Source organism: Pleurodeles waltl, chromosome 12, assembly GCF_031143425.1.
Source record: "Pleurodeles waltl isolate 20211129_DDA chromosome 12, aPleWal1.hap1.20221129, whole genome shotgun sequence".
Classification (NCBI taxonomy): Eukaryota; Metazoa; Chordata; class Amphibia; order Caudata; family Salamandridae; genus Pleurodeles; species Pleurodeles waltl.
This window is the reverse complement of record NC_090451.1, coordinates 656,436,073-656,457,012: the sequence shown is the minus strand read 5'-3', so window position 1 is coordinate 656,457,012 and position 20,940 is coordinate 656,436,073.

Below are 20,940 nucleotides of genomic sequence, written 5' to 3'. Positions count from 1 at the left end.
GTCAAAAAACCCTGAAGGACCGTGAGGGTAGACTTCTCTTATGGCTGCAAAAACAGAAAGCCATAGAACATCCTTCCTCAGACGACAGCGAAGCGTCATCACAGGCTTCTCGCCCTCAGAAAAGAACAGGTGAGAGAAGTAGAGGGTCTGATGAGCCACCAAGGAAGGTGCCCAAAAAGACAAAATAAGTCTCCACTGAGGCAAAAAAGGATGTTTCCCACTCAGAGACATTAAAACATTTGTCAAAAAAGGTTCATTCAGAACCACCTACGCCTTTGCATCGAAAAAGCACCTCAAAAAAGGCATCCCTGTCTCTGTCACCCCAAAAAGAGCCAGGGAAAAAACAACCGTCAACGACCACCCCGTCGACGACGGTGTCGACGGTAACATCTACTACTGTATCGTCGACGTTCACAACAGCGGTCTCACTAATGATTATGACGTCGTAGCCGTTATCGTCGACGATAATTCCAGCAATTTTTTTAAGAAAGCTTCGTCGGCAACCACATCATCGACGGGGGAGGCCTCCTGGGTTCACCAGTCGACCAGGGCACTCCCATCTACGAAGCACCTCTCAATGAGGTTTAAAAAGGCACTGCCGACGACGGCACCTACAGACGATACATCGACGAAACAACGGTCGACGAAGGAACCATCGTCCATAAAGGGCCCGTCGGCGAAGGGCCTGTCGACGAAGGACCCGTCAGAGAAGACGCCGTCAGTGACGGAACCGTCGACGAGGGAACCGTCGACGATCATATCGTCCACAGCACTAACAGTGTATAAACCATCCACCTACCTGGATACTTCGCCGCACCATTCCTCATATCATCAGGACGACTCCACCAGGTTCTTACCCCTTTCACTTATTACCATGGGGGACAAGACGTCTAATATTCTGCCAATGCATACCTCACCAAGTAAAGTGTTGCCATACCCACCACAACATATTTTAGATGATGATGACGATGATGGATACTCTCAAAACGACGGAATGTTTGGGGCAGCTAGTAGCCCGTCCCAACTCAATGTCAAATGCCAAGAGTTTGATGATGATGAGGAGGAGGAACAGCATTACCAGCCTAGTTATGCCTCAACATCCTATCCACAGGCAGAACAAAAATCGCCCCTCGTTATGCCTAGCACACTAGTAGCAGACCTACAATATATGTTGAATAACTACTATAAAAGGTTTCCACCATCAACTCAGTCCACGCCACCTAGACCTGAAAGCTACCAGACACCTCGGCAAATCCAGACTACTAATCTTTCGGAAACACCACAGGCTAGCATACCGGCAACTAGCCAAACTCAGGAAGCTCATCCCTCGTCAGACGACGAAAGGGAAGAGGGTGGGCTAAGAGATTCGGCAGCTAGTGAATGGGATGATTATCTCATCCCCACACCATCTCCACTGCCAGCAGGTCCGGTAGATTCTCCTCCAGAGGACATAGGAGGTTTCCATAATTTAATAGAGAGAGCGGCAAAACGTTTTGGCCTTGCAATTGTTTCTCATGAAACCGAATGTTTTTTGTACGACTTCAAAGAGCCATCAAAGAGATCGGTAAGAGCTATACCCATTGTAGATTTCTTATGGCAGGAGGGTTTGAAGGCAATGAAGAATCCGGCTACAGTGCCTTCTCAAATGCCAAGACTGGAGAAAAAGTACAAGGCCTCAGATGATTCTCCGGCCTGTCTAGTCTCACAGCCAAAACCTGATTCTGTCATATCACAGGCGGCTCAGCGACGTTCCAAAAACCCCTCTGCACCTATAGCGTCTCCCCCAGACAAAGAAGGAAGGAGATTAGACAATATCGGCAAGAAATTCTCCTCTGTTGCAGCGGTCACAGTTAAGGCGGCTAACTCCCTTGCCATCCTGGGAAGGTACGATCGCCAAATGTGGGCAGACATGTCTACCTTTTTAGATCTACTGCCAGAAGACGTCAAGGTGGAAGCAAAAAAGATGTTGCAGGAGGGAGAAAGGGTCTCGGCGGAGATTAAAGACAGCGCAATAGACATTTCTCTCACTGGCTTCAGACAATTAGCTGGCGCAGCAGTCCCGCGCAGGCAAGGATGGCTTAAGGCTACTTCATTTAGACCGGAAGTCCAGAGTTGTGTTCTCGACATGCCTTCTGATGGGGAAAGTTTGTTTGGGAAACCTGTTGACGACATGTTGCAGGCTATCAAAACGGATACCGATACAGCAAAATCCCTAGGTGTACCCTGCAATATAAAAAACAACCTTTTCGTGGAGGAAGAGGAAATTACTCCTTTCGAGGTGGATACCAACAATACAGATCCCAATATCAGTCTTCCTCCACAGGATCACGACACCAGTACCACCAGCAACAGCAGCATTATAGGTTACCACCGGCCGCAGCTTACAAACATCCAGCTAGAGGAAGAGGAGCTGGCCGAGGAAGAGATACGGGCAGAAAACAATGACCCGCCGGTCATCTCAGCACTTCCCCACCCACCAACATCGAGGGTCGGCGGTCGCATCACTTCCTATTTTCCCCCAATGGTAGGCTATAACATCGGACAGATGGGTACTCGATGTAGTGGCCGGAGGTCATACTCTGGAATTCACACAAACACCACCAATTGTTCCTCCATCGGGCCCACCTCCTCCGAGGATGAACCAACTCCTCAAGGAAGTAAGAGTGATGCTGAGAAAAGGAGCGGTAGACCCAGTCCCTTTATCTCAAAAGAACAGAGGATTCTACTCCCGTTTTTTCCTCGTAAAGAAACCCTCAGGAGACTGGCGCCCCATCCTGGACTTCAGAGCACTGAACAAGTTTCTAAAGAAACAGTCGTTCAGGATGATAACACTGCAAGATGTCCTGCGTCTGTTAAATGCTGGAGATCTGATGGCATCCCTAGACCTCCAGGATGCTTATTTTCATATCCCCATATATCGCAACCACCGCAAATGCCTAAGGTTCAGATTTTTGCTCGGAGTCGGTATCTTGGATGGGGACTGCTGTCTGCGCCTGTTCTTCTTCCATGACGTTGTGATGCTCTGTACTCTTCGATGCCATCTCTAACCTTTGGGCTCTTCGATCTCTCAAGGTCTTCTTGGACCGAAACGATCGACAGGCCTCACATTCCTCTTCTCAGTGGTCTGGAGAAAGACACAATTTACAAACCAGGTATTGGACTGTATAGGGAAACTTCTCGTGGCACCGAGGGCAAAATTGAAATGGAGTCCAATCCATCAGGCTTCCACACGGTAGGCCCAAAAAGGCCTGAGTCTGACGCACGTGCCCAAAAGGGCGAAATCTATATGCCGACGGTACTGTTGGTTCGAGGCTAGATGGAACACGATTGAAACAATACAGACGATTAAATTAGTTTTCTAAGGTTTCCGATTCGAAATCTCGGAGCGAGAGGAAACACGTCCGAACCAGACAGCAGCAAGAAAACAATCTAACAATGGAGTCGATGCCCATGCGCACTGTAACCGAGAGGAGTCCCTCGATCCTGTGACTCAGAAAAGACTTCTTCAACAAAACAACTTGTAACACTCCAAGCCCAACACTAGATGTCGGAAGAGATATGCATAGCATGTGTATCTGCAGCTACACATGCCATCGGACATATAGGCATGCATATCTATATGTTCGATGGCATGTGTAGCTGCAGATACACATGCTTTGCACATCCCGCCATCTATCTATATATATATATATATATATATATATATATAAAATATCAATTTAAGTCAAATTAACTGGAAAGAAGGTCATTTGTCTAGTTAAATCTCCTTCAGAAACCCTTTTTTAAAACATTAAGATGAAGGAATAGAAGGCAGTGTAACCCCATAGGCTGCCCTTATGTAACTGTGAAAACAGTATCTGCGCCCTTAAGGGCCCAAAGACCACCAGTATCCCATCGTGCCTAGCAGGTAGCAGTTGCTTCAGTTCCTTGTGACAGGATCTTGGAGCCTCGAGCTCAGCCTTTTCTGGCTTTTTTTCCCTTCAAAAATCTCAACAGAAATTTTTTACAACTGTTTTATTCGACAGTTTCCACCTGTTGCAGTCTTCAATAATTTTCTGACAGAAAATATTTTTCCTTAGTCGAATAAATTGAGAACTTTATTTGACAAGTGTCCTGCCTGTGGAAGAAAGAAAGCTTGAGCCGATCCTCATGATGTCTGCATCATCTGCCTACCTGAGAGCCATTTTCATGACAACTATCCACACTGCCGGAAGTTTTCCTGGTGCACCCTGAGAGAAAGGGAGAAGATTTGCCTCCATGGCGCAGAGAAGTGATGCAGGCAAAAGGCGGAGTCAAAAGGTAGGACATCCAAAGGAGAGGGTGAGTCCTCTGCCACCTTCCTCTGAGGTCTCTAGACGTGAGGTCCAAAAAGAGAAGTCCACATCAAAAACTACATTGTTCTAGGTCAACATCAAGAGCATCGACATCGAGACAAGTTACAGTCCCTACATGTTCACCTTCAGTGGCTGAGTGGAAGAGGAGAAGACAAGTAGGCCCATATTTATACCTTTTTAGCATCGCATCTGCGTCGTTTTTTTACGCAAAAGCGGTGCAAACTTACAAAATACAACTGTATTTTGCAAGTTTGCGCCATTTTTGCGTAAAAAAGTGGTGCAAATGCAGCGCTAAAAAAGTATAAATATGGGTCTTAACGTCAAGACTTAGGAGGTCAACCCTGAGGTGGGAGTTCGGCGTTGAGACATAGAAGTTCAAGGGATACTATGACATTACTACACAAAACTTAAACGTCAGTTATGTCCGTCGACAAGTGAGAAAGTTGATTTCAAGAAGTCTGTCAACATCGAGACAATCCAAACTTTTGGAAAAAGTCATAAAATCAAGACCAAGATGTCTATCATCAACCTCTGACTCTGAATATTCCAGGGCATACTCCCCATTGTCCCCTAGTCTGCTGCCAGACGCTGCCTCTGGCTTCACCTCCAACTGCGCCAGCGCCTTTTCTGTCACCATTGCCAATGCCTCTTCCACCACTTAAAATTGTGAAACCACCTCCCTTTTTTTGAGGCCTCTTACTTCACCCCCACAATCAATGTCCAGATCTTGTCATCACTCCAGACATAGTTGTAGGTCTAGGCGCTTAGGGTCACATCCTTCCATACGACACACATCACCATAATGAATCCAGGTCTAGAGCACGTTCCAGATGCCTAGAATCCTACTATTATTCATCCTCCTCTGCGAGTGCTGGAAGATACTCTCCAACTCTCAGCAACCTAGGGGTCTCCCCAGGGGATGACATAAATACCTCACAAGAGGTACTTGTGAGAGGTGCATCAAAATAGAACATTCCAATGCCTGATCCCACTTAGTCTACTTCGGTGATCTTTGAGACGCTTCACCACCGCACAGCATCCAGACCATTCATGCCACTGGTTCTGTTGGAACCGGCCATGGAGCTATTCCTCAGGCCAGCCTCAACCAAATCAGCACCATCGAGGCTGCATTAGAAATGCAGAGCTCCAGAAAAGGATCCGCTGTTTCTTCACACAGATACTCCCCCTGATTCTGAAGTGACTCTGGTAGCAAAGAAACTACACTTCGCTGCTCTTTCGTCTACAGTACCACCAAGAAGAGTAAGAAATTGGACTAAGTGGGACGCAAAGTATGAGATACAGCTGCCACCACAATGAAAGCTGTAAGTGCATCGTCCCTGCTAGGCAGATATGAGAGTCTTGTGGAACTCCTTGCAAAAGTTTGCAGACAACCTCCTTAGAGATCGATGAGAGGACTTCCGTGAGGTGGTAAATGAGGGGCATGATGATCTCCAATCAAGTCGTTAGTGCGGCTGCTGACTCGTCACTGCTAGTAGCTCACGAGTATTGTGATGGTCTGGCCCTCAGAAGGCAGTCTTGGCTTCGCCTTAAAGCTCTTAAACAAGAGGCACAACAATATAATCATTAACCTTCTAGTCCCCGGAACCACCGTAGCTGAATGTCATACAGATGAGGATATGGCTCGGATGAAGTCCAAGAGGAAAACCCTGAAGGCGGTTGGCCTTGAAAAACAAAAAGAACAGCAGAAGCATACCAGCCTTACCAAAGTTTTTTTTTTTTTATTATTATTATTTTTTTCCCCCAGCAGAAAGTTCAAACCCCTCACTGGTATCAAGGTCACCGATCACAACAAACAATGACCTTATCAGAACCAACAACGTTGTCAACCCAGAGGAAGAGCCAGCCACCAGCATACTCAAGAGGGAAAAACCCACAACAGCCTCTAAACAATGAGTCTCTACTTCCTCCTCATAAATTACCCACTCCACTAGGGGGGAAATATATTGTATTTCCTGTACATAAGACACCTGGGTTCTAAATACTGTTCAGAATGGGGATTACCTTAGATTTACCAGTCCTCTACCAGATATACCACTAAAACTATCCAGTCAATATCTGCAGATGCTGCACTCGGAAATCGACATCCTTCTGCACAAGCAAGTGGTAGAAATCCTCCCGCCTAAACAAGGAGGCATGGGCATTTACTCCTGTTCATTTTTGGGGCCTTTCTTTTTGACCAAAAACTAATACAGACCCATTATAGTTCTGAAGACAGTGAACAAATCGGTTAGGAGAGAGACATTTTTAATGTCTGCTCTGCATCAGATTTATCCCCAAATACGTTGCATATTTTTACATTCCAATAGCCAAAAAACACCGTAAATTCTTGTGGTTTGCATGGGCCATGATTACCAGTACAATGTGCTTCCGTGCAGCCTCAAATCACCCCCCAGAACTTTCTTGAAGTGCATGGCAGTGGTCGCTGCACATCTCCAAAAGCTCAGAATATTCATCTATCCTTATCTAGACTGGCTGATCAAAGCATCAGCACCATAAAAAGGAACAAAACAACAACCCCAACACCACCACCCTGCTCGACAACCTCGCCAACCTCGGCCTCAAACAACTGGTGAACACCGCCACCCACATCGCCGGACACACGCTCGACCCTATCTTCTCCGCCAGCAAACACGTCTTCTTCAGCCACACCTCTGCCCTACACTGGACCGACCACAGCTGCGTCCACTTCACATTCCGACGCGAGACCTCCCACCTCCGCACTCAACCCATCCCTCGTCGACAGTGGAACAAGATCCCTGAAGAGCAACTCTTCTCCGCTCTCGCCGCCAACCAACCCACCCTCCCCACCGACCCCAACGACGCAGCTCTCAACCTCACAAACTGGATCTCCAACTGCGCTGACAACCTTGCTCCCCTCAAACGCACGCATCGACAGACCAACACCAAAAAACCTCTCTGGTTCTCTGACACCCTCAAAGAATCAAAGAAAACTTGTCGTGCCCTTGAGAAGGCCTGGCGCAAGGACCACACCGCTGACAACATGACCGCCCTCAAGAACGCTACACGCGAACACCACCACCTGATCCGCACTGCCAAAAGGAACTTTTTCACCGACAGACTAGACAAAAACAGCCACAACAGCAGAGAACTCTTCAGCATCGTCAAAGAGTTCTCCAACCCCAGCGCCAGCGCCAACGCCGTCACGCCCTCACAGGATTTGTGCGAATCCCTCGCCACTTTCTTCCATCGCAAGATCAGCGACCTCCACGACAGCTTCGGACACCAGACCCAACCATACACCACTGAACCCGCTTCCCCGGACATCACCCTCAACAACTGGACCCACATCAACACGGAAGAAACCAAATCCATCATGAACTCTATCCACTCCGGCGCCCCTTCGGACCCCTGCCCGCACTTCATCTTTAACAAAGCCGACGACATCATCGCCCCGCACCTCCAGACCGTCATCAACTCTTCTTTTTCTTCTGCTACCTTCCCCGAATGCTGGAAGCACGCTGAAGTCAACGCCCTACTAAAGAAACCTACGGCTGACCCAAGCGACCTGAAAAACTTCCGCCCCATCTCTCTTCTACCTTTCCCAGCCAAGGTAATAGAAAAGACCGTCAACAAACAGCTGACCACCTTCCTGGAAGACAACAACCTGCTCGACCCTTCACAAACCGGATTCCGAACCAACCACAGCACGGAAACCGCCCTCATCTCAGTCACAGACGACATCAGAACCCTGATGGACAACGGTGAAACAGTCGCCCTCATTCTCCTCGACCTCTCGGCTGCCTTTGACACCGTCTGTCACCGCACCCTAATCACCCGCCTACGCTCCACCGGGATCCAAGGCCAGGCCCTGGACTGGATCGCCTCCTTCCTCGCTAACCGCTCCCAAAGAGTTTACCTCCCTCCGTTTCGCTCAGAACCCACCAAGATCATCTGCGGCGTACCTCAAGGCTCATCGCTCAGCCCGACACTCTTCAATGTCTACATGAGCCCCCTCGCCGACATCGTACGCAAGCACGACATCATCATCACCTCCTACGCCGACAACACCCAACTTGTACTCTCCCTCACCAAGGACCCCGCCAGCGCCAAGACCAACCTACAAGAGGGTATGAAGGACGTCGCAGATTGGATGAGGCTCAGCCGCCTAAAGCTGAACTCTGAAAAAACGGAAGTCCTCATCCTCGGCAACACCCCGTCCGCCTGGGACGACTCCTGGTGGCCCACGGCCCTCGGCACCGCACCGACCCCCGCAGACCACGCCCGCAACCTCGGCTTCATCTTGGACCCTCTTCTCACCATGACCAAGCAAGTCAACGCCGTGTCCTCCGCCTGCTTCCTCACTCTCCGCATGCTCCGCAAGATCTTCCGCTGGATCCCCGCCGACACCAGAAAAACCGTGACCCACGCCCTTGTCACGAGTCGCCTGGACTACGGCAACACCCTCTACGCCGGGACCACCGCCAAACTCCAAAACCGCCTGCAACGCATCCAAAACGCCTCGGCCCGCCTCATCCTCGACGTACCCCGCAACAGCCACATCTCCGCACACCTGAGACACCTGCATTGGCTCCCAGTCAGCAAAAGGATCACCTTCCGTCTTCTCACCCACGCACACAAAGCCCTCCACAACAAGGGACCGGAATACCTCAACAGACGCCTCAGCTTCTACGTCCCCACCCGCCCCCTCCGCTCCGCTGGCCTCGCACTTGCTGCCGTCCCTCGCACCCGCCGCTCCACGGCGGGTGGGAGATCTTTCTCCTTCCTGGCGGCCAAGACCTGGAACTCCCTCCCCACCAGCCTCAGGACCACCCAGGACCACTCCGCTTTCCGGAGACTCCTAAAGACTTGGCTGTTCGAGCAGCGATAACCCCCCCTTTCCCCCCTAGCGCCTTGAGACCCGCACGGGTGAGTAGCGCGCTTTATAAATGTTAATGATTTGATTTGATTTGAAAAAGCCTAATGTCACTGTCCGTTGAGGAGCAGTCTTCTCCATCGTTTAGGATTGCATGTTAGTCACAACAAATCAACCTCTACTCCAGTCCAATCTCTGCATTACCTAGGTGCCATCATCAATACCATACAAGCAAGAGTGAATCTTTTGGAAGAGAGTAGTCTGTTATCAATCACTCTGACGTGTCACTCTCTCAAGAAAGCCTTTCATCCCACAGTGAGAACAATGTTATCTCTCCTAAGCTCAATGGCTTTGTGCATTTTTCTTACTCCGAATGCCTGCCTCCACATATGGCCACTTAAGGAGTGTATGGAGTATCAGTGGGATTAATATTCAGGCAATTAAGAGGACAGGATCACTCTCTTCCAAGGCAATACAGCCTCTGAGCTGATGGGTTGCTCCGGGATGCCATGTCATCAGGAGATTCCATCTCAGATGATAGTCACAAATGCCTTTCTATTGGGTTGGGGAGCGCATATGAATCACCTACAAATCCAGGGAACATAGTCTCTGAGCAAGATGACTTATCACATCAATCTGCACGAGCTACGAGTGATTGAAGGTGTTGAAGGCCTTTCTCCCATCTTTCAAGACACAATCCTGCTTGTTCAGACAGACAGCTCAACAACCATGTACTACCTCAACAAGCAAGATGCAATAAGTTCCAAACTATTGGCTCATGAAGCCCAGACAGTTTGGAATTGACTGATAACCAGGAGCATGTGGATCACTGCAACCTGTCTCCAAGGTGTTGAAAAATGTTCAAGCAGACTCTAAGCGGAGTCCTTCAGGAAAACAGCAAATGGGTCCTTCACGGCGGCATTGTGCAAAGCATTTTCAACATGTGGGGAACCCCCCATGGACTTATTTACCACTGCAGAAAGTAAGAAATGCCCTTGCTTCGCCTCGAGGTACTGCCAACCACAGACACTGAGACGTGCCCTGTGGGTTGACTGGTCAGGCAAATTTCTCTATGCAATTCCACCTATAACCCTAATTCCATCAGTCCTGATCAAGCTATCTTATTCGAGGGTCAGGATGATTTTGATCGCTCAAGAGTAAACTCTCCTTACTCCAGTATTGGAACTTTCATAGATTCACATGCTTGAATCATTCCCCGTCGTCGAGATGGAAGCTCCCGGTATAAATTACACAAGTAGTGTTAAGATATATTAACAAAGAAAGGTCCTAGGCCTCTTCACTTTAACAGTCTATCAGAGTCATTTTAGGAAAAGGACCAAACTTGAGTATCCACCAATCAGGCAACAGCACCCTCCAGAATCCTCATGAGAGCAGCTCCAGCACCTCAGATTTTCTACTGCACGTCGTGTTAGGGAGTCTCCTTAGAGCTCTGCTCTTTCTTCACACCTTTTCAACAACATTTTCTCTCAGAGAAACTTATCTGACTTGATAAGTCAACTATTTTCAACAATGTCTGACAAGGAGTTAGGGGTCTTTTCAGAAACTGCAAGACTTGTGGGGGGAAAAAAAGGCTTCATTCTGAAGACCCTCACCAGGATTGCATTTACTGCCTCTACCCAGACCATTCAGCCAAGGACTGTAAGGTTTGTCGTACCTTTTCCTCTAAGACTAAAGGATAGGGAAGGCAGATTAATGATATGGCTGCAGAAACTAAAACACAGGGAAAATCCAGTTTCTGACTCTGAGAGTGATGACTCTTCAACATCTAAAAGATCATCAAAAAGGGCGAGATCCGAGACAAGATCTCCCTCTCAACTCTCAAGGAAAGCCCACAAAAAGACTGCTTCAGGGTCTTATAAGGGCTGCAGCCCATCTTCCTCTCCTCAGAAATCTTCCAGAAAAGGGGAGAGATGTAATTCTAGCAGTTTAGAGAGGCACAAAAAATCTTCCTCTGTACCTCCATCTGTGCCTTTTAAGAAACCATCCTGTTACTGCGAAAAAAGCACAGTTGACGACAGATTCATCGTCGACGGTACCGTCGGTGAGTGCTTTTCCGACGATGACATCAATTTCTACATTTCCACCGTCGACGACAACGCCGACGAGAATGTCGACGACGACCGGTATCCCGCCGTCGTCGAGAACTGCATCAACGACATCCGCGTCGACGACCTTCTACTCATCGTCAACGGCGCTAATGGCAGTGTCAGCTCTACCGTCATCGTCGGTAGACTCGCCGGTGAGACTTTCTTCCATCAAAATATCCATGCGTTCAGCATCTACGACACCGCCCGTGACGAAGTCCATGTATGCGCCGTCGACGACATAGTCCACGAAGGAAAAACATCAAAAAATTCTGGAAAAACTAACGCCAACACATACATCACCTAGTAAGGTGCCCTCCCTTGTTCCAGTGCACCTTTTAGAGAGAGATGAAGACTCAAACGACGAGAGGCCATTCGGAGCAGCCCATAGTCCGTCCCAATTAAACGTGAAGTTTCAGGAAGAGGAAGAGGATGAGTATGATGAATCCTATGACCCTCAATTTTATGGAGAACAACAGCAATACCAACAGGGAGCATATATTCCATCCTCCTTATTGTCCGACCTCAGAGCGATGTTGGCTGACTACAGCAGGCGTTTTCCCCCTCAAGGGGAACAACCTCCTCCATCGCCCGTCTCTGGGGTTACCACTCCACGTCAGAGACCAACTTCTTTACCTCTCACGAATGTGGCTACTCCAGATATGACACTTCCTCAGGATACGGACATCTCCGAGGGAGATCATGAAGAAGGGGAGATCCTGGACACTCCGAGTGGGATGAATACATCATCCCTGCTCCTCCTTCTCCTTCTCAATCTAAGGTGGAGTCCCCACCAGAAGACATAGGAGGATTTCACAATCTCCTAGGAAGAGCTGCCAAACGTTTTGCTTTGCCAATGCCAACCAAGCAAACAGACTGTTTCCGCTATGACTTTAAAAAGCCTTTCCAAAAATCCGTGCGCTCTATCCAGATGGTTAACTATCTGTGGGAAGAGGGTCTAAAGGTCATGCATAATCCAGCTACAGTTACAGCAGTACTGCCTCGCTTGGAGAAAAAGTACAAGGCACCGGACGATGCACCAGCATGTCTAACTGGACACCCTCCTCCGGATTCAGTGGTGGCTCAAGCAGCACAAAGAAGATCCAAGAATCCTTCTGCCCCGTTTTCCGCACCCCCAGACAAGGAGGTTAGACGGTTAGATAATATTGGTAAAAGATTTTCCTCTATGGCTAGCCTAGTGGTAAGAGCTGCCAACTCATTGGCTGTATTGGCTAGGTTTGATAGGCAGCTGTGGGCGGACATTGCACCTCACATTAGCCAGTTGCCGGAAGATACAAAATCAGAAGCAAACAAAACTGTGCAGGAGGGTCAACGCACATCAGCAGAACTTATTGACTGTGCAATGGACATAGCAACCACTGCTTTTTGTCAGCTCGCTGGTGCAGCGGTTCTTAGAAGGCAAGGTTGGCTTAAAGCTACCTCTTTCCGTCCAGAGGTGCAGAATAAGATCTTGGACTTACCTTTTGATGGCCAGGCGTGATTTGGAAAACACATTGACGCCTTATAATCCATTAAGTCGGACACAGACACAGCAAGGTCACTAGGGACGATACAATATTGAAAGCCTTCCTTTCGAGCTAGGGGGCGTGGCCAACCTTCATACAGAGGAGGATATCAACAGTACAGATATTCCACCTATCCTTCCTCTTCCCAACAGTACCGTCAGTCCTACCCCCAGAGGCAGCCGCCGCAACCAGCCTATGGTAGATCTGGTGGTCGAGGACGCCCAACCCGCCCGGCCAAAGACTCGGCTCGGAGAGCCTGATGCATCCGAGGCTCCGGCTACATCCAATTCCCCTCCTTTCATTCTAGGCGGAAGGATATCCCTATTTCTCAAACAGTGGCAAGCCATCACATCAGACAAGTGGGTCCTCCAATTAGTGAAACGGGGCCACACTTTAGAATTCACCCAACTGCCTCCCTCCAATCCCCCGCAGGACTCCTTCAAAATACCCTCAACAACTCAAAAAGGAGATCGACAAGATGCTTCTCAAAGGAGCTATAGAGAAGGTGCCTCGATCTCAGCGGGGAAGAGGATTTTATTCCAGGTTCTTCCTCATTCAAAAAAAGTGGAAGGATTGGAGGCTGATCCTCGATTTATGGGAACTAAATACTTACTTAAAAAAGCAATCATTCTGTATGATCAGCCTACAAGACGTCCTCCTGCGCCTCAACCAGGGAGATTTCATGTCTACACTAGATCTGAAAGACGCATACTTCCACATTCCCATCCACCCTGCCCACAGAAAATACCTGAGATTCACCGTAGCCGGCAGCCATTTTCAATTTCGTGTCCTTCCTTTCGGCCTGAAATCAGCTCCCAGAATATTTACTAAATGTCTAGCACCAATCGCAGCCTTCCTCAGAAGGAGGAAACACCAAAAGTTTCCATACTTAGACGATTGGCTGATAAAGTCAAAGACCTACACAGGGGCGCGCAGATCAACAAGAAAATGCGTTTCCTTACTAACCAACTTCGGACTCGCCATCAACTGGGAGAAGTCCAAACCTCTACCAGCACGCAGTATTACCTTTCTAGGGGCAAACCTGGACACACAGTCCACCATGGCATGTCCCACATTAGAAAGGCAACAAAGGTTACTGACACTAACAAGTTCGATTAAAAAAAAAAAAAAGAAGCTGGGTTACTGTCCGTCTGTTCAAGTCTCTAGCATGATGTCATCATGCATACCTCTAGCTCCTCTATGCCGACTAAAGATGCGGCCCTTACAGGAGCAACTGAATCGTCAATGGCTCCAGGTTTCAGGGAGTTTCGAGGATCAGATACACATAACTCCAACATTACTCAGGGCTTTGATATGGTGGTCTCTAAGGCATCATCTATCAATCGCCTTTCGTTCCTACATCAGCCGGCTCCGTGGACCATCACTACGGATGCATCTCTGGATGGCTGGGGAGCCCGTGTTACAGGATCTTCAAGTAAGTGGCAAGTGGCCACCTCAACTGACAACGATGCATGTCAATTAGCTAGAGCTCAGAGCAGTGTACCTTGCCCTACGGGCTTTTCTCCCCAAAATCGCTGGATCGCAAGTGGTAATAAGAACAGACAACACCACAACGATGCATTACCTCAACAAACAAGGAGGCACAAGATCTCTCCCTCTCTCCAGAGAAGCCCAGACAATTTGGAATTGGGCCTTGCAGCAAGGCATCACACTCTCAGCTGTGCATTTGCCAGGAATAAACAACAAAACAGCAGATGCACTCAGCAGGCAGAAGCCAAGCTGCCACAAGTGGGAGCTGGACCAGTCAATAGTGGACCACATCTTCTCCCAGTGGGGAACACCAACAATAGACCTGTTTGCCAAAAAACACAATGCCAAATGCCAGTTCTTCGCAAGTTGGCATCACCAAAAGGGATCTTGGGGGAATGCATTTTCGATAGTCTAGTCAGACATCATTGCTTACGCCTTTCCTCCAATTCCGTTGATCCCACGAGTCCTCACGAAGATGAAAGCAGAGCCGTGCACTCTGATATTGATAGCTTCGTATTGGCCGCGTCAACACTGGTTTGCGGAACTTCTTCTGTCAATCAAGCCTCACATTCAGCTGAAGCCGTTACCCCAATTGTTAACAATGAACAAAGGGCAGGTTTGACACCCGGATCCGCAGTCAATGCGCTTGTCAGCATGGCTCCTGGGCACAGGGAGTTCGCACATTTGAATATTCCACAGGAGTGTAGGGATATCTTGTCCAAAGCTAGAGCGGATAGCACTAATAAGGCTTACTCTTGCAAATGGAAACGATTCTGTGTCTGGTGTCATCAGCGACAGGTTGACCCATTAGCTTCACCGCCAGAGGAAATATTACCGTACTTATTGCAGTTAGCTCAGGCTGGCCTGGCACATTCTTCCATTAAAGTACATCTAGCGGCAATAGCAGCATACAGACGTTCGGATGCTTCACCCTCACTCTACTCTCGTCTGATCAAGAGGTTCTTGAAAGGGCTTTTCAGGGTTTTCCCTCCTTTCAGACCACCACCTCCTTCGTGGAACCTAAATATCGTCTTAGCACAACTGATGAAACATCCGTTTGAGCCAATCCATCGTGCTTCTCTCAAGTTCCTTTCATGGAAGGTTGCTTTATTGGTGGCTCTCACATCAGCCAGCCGAGTCAGCGAGGTGCACGCTCTCTCCATTCAAGAGCCGTTCCTACAGCTTAAACACAACAGACTGCTGATGCGGACTAATCCGCATTTCATCCCAAAGGTTCCTTCAGACTTTCACATCAATGAACCTTTAGTCTTCAAATCCTTTTTTCCTCATCCTTCTACTCCGGCGGAGAGGGCATTACACTCCTTAGAACGTTGTAAGATGTGTTCAAATCTATTTGGACAGAACTAAATCTTTTCGACGCTCTAATCAGCTATTCGTAGCATACAGTGCTCCTAGAAAAGGCCATCCACTCTCCAAACAGAGTATTTCCAGATAGATCGCCTCAGCCATTCGCTTCTGCCATTAAGCAGCGGGTAAACCTCTGCACTCATCTGTACATGCTCACTCCACAAGGGCAGTTTCTTTGTCAGCAGCGCTGTTCACCGGGGTTTCCCTACAAGACATTTGTAGGGCAGCAACATGGAGGAGCTGTCATACATTCACAAAGCACTACTGCTTGGAATCTCTATCTCGGGGAGAGGTAGCAGTGGGTCAAGCAGTTCTCAGGAATCTCTTCAGGTGAAGGTGAGCCATCTCTTCTCCGTCCCTCCATCCTAGAACAGGTATGCACATTGTTTATATCCCTTATGTTCACTTACAGAGTTATAAAAAAAATAAAGTGAAAGAAAAGATAAGGTGACAGACAGATAAGTGGACATATTTAATGATAGTATTCGTATACCATACGTGCTTCGGTATATTATTTGTTGTATATCGATCTAGATTTTTATATTTATATATATTTGTGTATATCTTTATAGTTATATAGACTTCTATGCATGGATATACTGATGTTTATTTATGCGCGTGTTTTATATCAGATATGGTTATTATGGTACAATGTGTATAACTACTGCTCTCTAATCTGATCCAAGCATGTGAATCTATGAAAGTTCCAATACTGGATTAAGAAAATAAGTTACTTACCTGTAACTGTAGTTCTCCAGTATTGGAATCTTTCATAGATTCACATGCGACCCACCCACCTCCCCAGAGAAGCTCACTTCACCTTTGTCTCTCTCTCTTTTTCATATCTTTAACGCACTTATGTTTGGAAAATCGGAGGTGCTGGAGCTTCTCTCAGGAGGATTCTGCTGTCGCCTGATTGGTGGATACTCAAGTTTGGTCCTTTTCCTAAAATGACTCTGATAGACTGTTAAAGTGAAGAGGCCTAGGGCCTTTCTTTGTTATTATATCTTAACACTACTTGTGTAATTTATACCGGGGGCTCCCATCGTCGACGACGTGAAATGATTCGAGCATGTGAATCTATGAAAGATTCCAATACTGGAGAACTACAGTTACAGGTAAGTAACTTATTTTCATCCCTGCCACAAGATGCCTTGATGGTAGAATTGTCAAATCTGGTCATCTGATGGCTTTGTGGTCCTAGTCCTTGCCTTTCTGCAAATCATTTTATCAAGTGGCCGACACCCCTTTGTACTTAGAATCTCAGAGAGGAGTGCACACAGTCAAATTACTAGGGCAAGCTGAGTCATGGGTCTGGCTTGACTAAGTGTTCGTGCTCGAGCCAAGCCATGAAAACCTATGTCATGTATATTGTAAAGCAAACATGATGTAAAAGTATGATAAAATCTCCTCAAATTTCTTTTAAAAAACTATTCTTTAACATGTGAAAGCAGTTCACATGGGTGCATGACATTATATTACTGCATAGACAGACATTTAATAAAACATTCATGCCCCCGACAATGTTATTAGCGAGCTAAGAGGCAAGTCAATAGTCATGTAAACTCAAAATGTGTCCTAAATTCTCATTATAGATGCAGCAATATGAGTCTATTAACTAAATTAGAAAAGTTAGTTGCACAACGCACATTCAGAACTCAAATATTTAAAAGTGCACTCATATGTGATAATAAAGAAAAAGGAGGCTCTGTGAAATAAAATATGTGCCTGGGATAATAAGATTGTGACAAGAAGGGAAGCCAGTATGGATTCCATGCTATCTGGTTTCACATTTTGACATTCGGACAGCAGGTGGGTATCAGTGTTTCCTTCTCTCATTAACATCAATGAGGTTTTGTCTTTCTTTCATGTCTCAAGACAAGAAAACCCACACACAGATAGCAGACCTGACGTGAGAGGGTAGGTGGTTCCCTCAAACAAACTGCAAAGCCGATCATGCATTTATTTTGGGTGGTGCGTTACCCCAGACACCAAGGCCTTGAAGTTACACCCTTGAGCGTGTTTCAATTTAAGATGATTAGTCTCTGAATAAGCAGTGAAGGGTTGGCATAGACGTTATTCAGTGCAGCAAACCTAGATGTAATCTTCCTTCTAGAGACTCATTGCGTGTACACCAATGAATTGAGGTTGAAATTTCAGATATTTTGGACCTAGCGCCTGGCTGCTGCCAAAGTAAAGACCGCCAGGGTTGATAAACTTGTTGCAGTCACAGCAGTGTACATGAAGAGTGATTTTATGCTTGGTGACTAATCCCCTTTTGGGATAGTAGTGAAGAGCCTCAGAAAACACAATAGGCCTGAACAGAAAATACAGGGTCCCCCTTGAACAAGATGGACCCTACACTCCCAGTTCATTAAACAAGTAGGGAACATGTTCTCCTTTAAAAATAAATGGGTGATACTTACCATTACCTGATATGGGACACTTTATGCTAATCATCCAGAGAATATATTTAGCTATCACTACTTCAGACAAGTGATGTACTATAAATGATTTTTAGGAAGTTCTGGAGTCAACTTAAATCGATAAATAATAGTATAATTAGCGCCTAATCAAGTAAACTAGAGAAGAATGACAAACTAAATACTGGCCTGCTGCTTACCGATGAAGTAACAGGCACCTATCAAGGACATGGCAACAAATGAGAGAACTTAATTAGAAGCGCAGTTAAAAGCACTGGAAATTCAAAGAACTGTACCAAAGGCTTCATGTGGCAGTCTCCTGGATATATTCTACTGTCTGAATACCTAAAGTCCATGTGTCTAACTATGTTATCTCCTGGGCCACTAGAATTATGTGATCGTGCAGCTTCAGTGGATTTTCACATAATTATCCATCTGTTGCATTATCTGCAGATTTTAACACAAACATTTTTTTTTCTAGCTCAAACAGTTCAAAAGTTACTAAAAACGCACAACACATGTTGCCACACAGTGGAAGACCTTTTTCAAAAGTTGACTGATCACCTTTCTGTTGCGTATTGGGGGTTAAACTGAAGTGCAGCCAATGCCCAGAGTGTGTTAGGAAGTGTTAAAAGTACAAAATAATGAAGTAATACTATCTGCAAATGTCCTGCTTTACGCCACATAATTTACTCAACCCTTCCGCATAATTACATTGGTCTTTGTTATCCTCCAAAATGATTGATGCTAATAGGCTCTTGCTGAGGATGTTTTAAATACAATTTTTTTTAAATGACACACTCAATAAGACACTGGGCCTAAACTTGATTTACCTGCAGCTTGTATAACATCTGTCAGCAGACTCTGAAGAACCACCTGATGCCGTTATTTAATTCCTTTTTGTCAACCAAGACATCACTAAAACCGTGCCCGCATATATTTCTAATTCCCAAGCTAGTGAAAAAAAAAACTTTGAGCATATGCCCTACAGGCATGTTGTACAGCTCGATACACAATTAACTGTTCTAAATTCCTGGCCACTAGGTTGGAGAGTATTCTTCCTTTTGTCTTGGATCATGACCATTAGAGACAAGAACACACATTTCATATCACCAGACAAGTCTTCTACCTAACTTAGAAAGTGTAAAAGAAAAATCAGGGAATTGCTGGTGACATTGGATGTTAAGAAGGATTTGGGTAGGTTAATTTGACCATTCTTGCAAAAGGCGCCAGGGAGAATGAAATCTGTCCCAAATCTCACAATTTGAAAGTAATCAGTTAATGTAACTTGCAGACTACAATAGATGTCTATAGCAGATGGGCAAGGTTGCTTCAGAGGGGATATGAGAAGCAGTCCATGTTTACCCTTTCTGAAAGACTATTCGCCAAAGCCTTATGAGCCACTGAGAATATCAAGGAGCCAAACTTTAGGGGTAAAGAGTACAAAATGATCATGATGTCCTCCTTACCTTTGACTCTTTGAAGCATTTTAGATAAATGCCTATGTTTTAAGAAATATTTAGTTGCAAATTTAATAAACCAGAGGTTCTTAGTCTTATCCTGACTCTGCAAGATGTGAGATCATTATTTTAAATGGTATGAAATCCATAGTATTATGGCTTAAACATAATTTACGCTTTCCACGATGCTTAAAATTACGTACAAGAATTAAGTCCGATTTCAATTAATGAAAGTCTATATATATCTCCTATTTGAGTTATATAGTAAGTGTAAACATACATGTAAGGAAATGCCTCCTTGGCATGGTTACCCCCTGACTTTTTGCTTTTGCTATGTTTTGAATTGAAAGTGTGCTGAGGCCTGCTAACCAGGCCCCAGCACCAGTGTTCTTTCCCTAACCTGTACTTTTGTTCACACAATTGGCACACCCTGGCATCCAGGTAAGTCCCTTGTAACTGGTACCCCTGGTACCAAGGGCCCTGATGCCAGGGAAGGTCTCTAAGGGCTGCAGCATATCTTATGCTACCCTGGGGACCCCTCACTCAGCACAGACACACTGCTTGCCAGCTTGTGTGTGCTGGTGAGGACAAAACGAGTAAGTCGACATGGCACTCCCCTCAGGGTGCCATGCCAACCTCACACTGCCTATGCAGTATAGATAAGCCACCCCTCTAGCAGGCCTTACAGCCCTAAGGCAGGGTGCACTATACCCTGGGTGAGGGCACCAGTGCATGAGCACTGTGCCCCTACAGTGTCTAAGCCAAACCTTAGACATTGTAAGTGCAGGGTAGCCATAAGAGTATATGGTCTGGGAGTCTGTCAAACACGAACTCCACAGCACCATAATGGCTACACTGAAAACTGGGAAGTTTGGTATCAAACTTCTCAGCACAATAAATGCACACTTATGCCAGTGTACATTTTATTGTGAAATACACCCCAGAGGGCACCTTAGAGGTGCCCCCTGAAACCTTAACCAACTACCTGTGTAGGCTGACTGGTTTTAGCAGCCTGCCACACTCGAGACATGTTGCTGGTCACATGGGGAGAGTGCCTTTGTCACTCTGTGGCTAGTAACAAAGCCTGCACTGGGTGGAGATGCTATCACCTCCCCCATGCAGGAGCTGTAACACCTGGCGGTGAGCCTCAAAGGCTCACCCCCTTTGTTCCAGCACCACAGGGCATTCCAGCTAGTGGAGTTGCCCGCCCCCTTCGGCCATGGCCCCACTTTTGGCGGCAAGGCCGGAGGAGATAATGAGAAAAACAAGGAGGAGTCACTGACCAGTCAGGACAGCCCCTAAGGCAACCTGAGGTGAAGTGACTCTGACTTTTAGGAATCCTCCATCTTGCAGATGGAGGATCCCCCCAATAGGGATA